Source organism: Gymnoscopelus braueri (assembly GCF_963280865.1).
Source record: "Gymnoscopelus braueri genome assembly, chromosome: 14".
Lineage (NCBI taxonomy): Eukaryota > Metazoa > Chordata > Actinopteri > Myctophiformes > Myctophidae > Gymnoscopelus > Gymnoscopelus braueri.
In genome coordinates this window covers 38,387,508-38,389,225 of record NC_137619.1, presented here as the reverse complement: position 1 = coordinate 38,389,225, position 1,718 = coordinate 38,387,508, and positions in this window count along the sequence as shown.

Genomic DNA, 1,718 nt, shown 5'->3' with positions numbered 1-1,718 from the left:
GCGCCTGATCCCATTGGTTCACCGATCTGTCCGTCAACCCCCGCCCCGTTAACACAACATTACGAGCGACGCCCACTGCACTCTGGTTGGTTGGGAAATGAAACACTTCCTCATACCCAGTACAGGCTATAGTTGGGCCAGGCTTTTATTTTTTAGCAAAACTAAGCAATAAAAGCCTGGAGATCGAGGCTAGAGGGAGTGTAGTGCCCAGGGTTACTTAGACAATTGGCACTGGGTGAAAAAAAATGGGGTTACAAAATCGTGGGATAAAAATTAAAAAGACCTCTAACTGTTTAAAAATAAACAACTATAGCCTGATTGTTATACTTACGTATATAAACAGCCAATCTATTTGATCGTGAGCACGGTAGATTGGCTACTTTAGACGTGCGACGCAGACACACAACGGCGTTAAATGAAGCATAACGCTCCATAGGATGTGACTGGATTCTTTATGTTGAGCCATCCATTGTGTGCAGTGTAGCAGTGATGCAGTGTCCCTGTCCGCCACCCAAGGACAGTGCCCTGTGGCAGGGTGAGCCGAGGCTAATGAAGGAAGGAGATATACAGGAAGGGGGCGGGGGGGGGGGGGGGGGGGGGGGGGGACAGGCAAGTGTCATAGCAACCCTTAGAGACACACTTCTCATCAATGGTGGAAAAAGTATACTCAAATTTTGTACTTAAGTAAAAGTATCGATATGCAATGTAGAAATACTCCATTACGTATTAAGTATAAAGTCCGGAATAAAGAATTGACAAAAGTATTGGCATAAAAATGTACTTAGAGTACTCATTATGCAGAATGTCCCATTTCACAAGTTTTCAAAAGAGAACATCTTTTGAAAATAGCAGATCTACAAGCTCACAATGCGTCGCATCGCGACGCATTGTGAGCTTGTAGATCGGCTATTTTCAAATGGCCGAAATGTATATAGGGCTGAAGTGGGTAATGTATGTTTTGTAACAATAATTAAAATCTACAAAGTAACTAGTAACTAAAGTTTTCAAATAATTGTAGTGGAGTAAAAGTAATATAAAGTGAAGTCCAAATACCTCAAAACTGTACTTATGTGCAGTACTTAAGTAAATGTACTTAGTTACTTTACACCACTGCTTCTTATTACACAATGGTCAGATTCAGAGACATTTTTGAATATGCAATCTTTTGGACGGGTGAAGTGGTTGTGTTGTTATGTCATTCAGGACTGAGAAGTTTGAATCCAACCAGCAGCAAGGAATTTGTAGGCCAGCGCATAAATCAAACTTCCCCTCTTACTGTTTAAAAGACACAGATCTATGGGTTCCTCAATGCTCATAAATTATAAATGGGGAGTGAACGAAGACAAGAGGGCTTTGCTGAAGATGTATAAATTAATGCATTCACCATTACTACGGAGTAACTCAATGTCCATGCCCAGGTTAACTGCTCTTTTTAATGGCGAGGTTAACATATTCTTGGACTCCTTTTTTATTTCATAAAAGGCATGTAAATGAAGATATGAATAATAGATAACTAGATATTATGCGGGAGGAATAGCAAATAGACATTATAGAGATAGCAATACCCATCTCCCTTTCTGATGGATATTAAAATATATATTATATATGATACATAAAAAGGCTAGCACTCTCCATTGAGAAGAATCATAATCCTAAAATAATGATATTATAGCATGTGTTGAAGCAACAGTTTACTATTCACAATGCTTGAGACATTT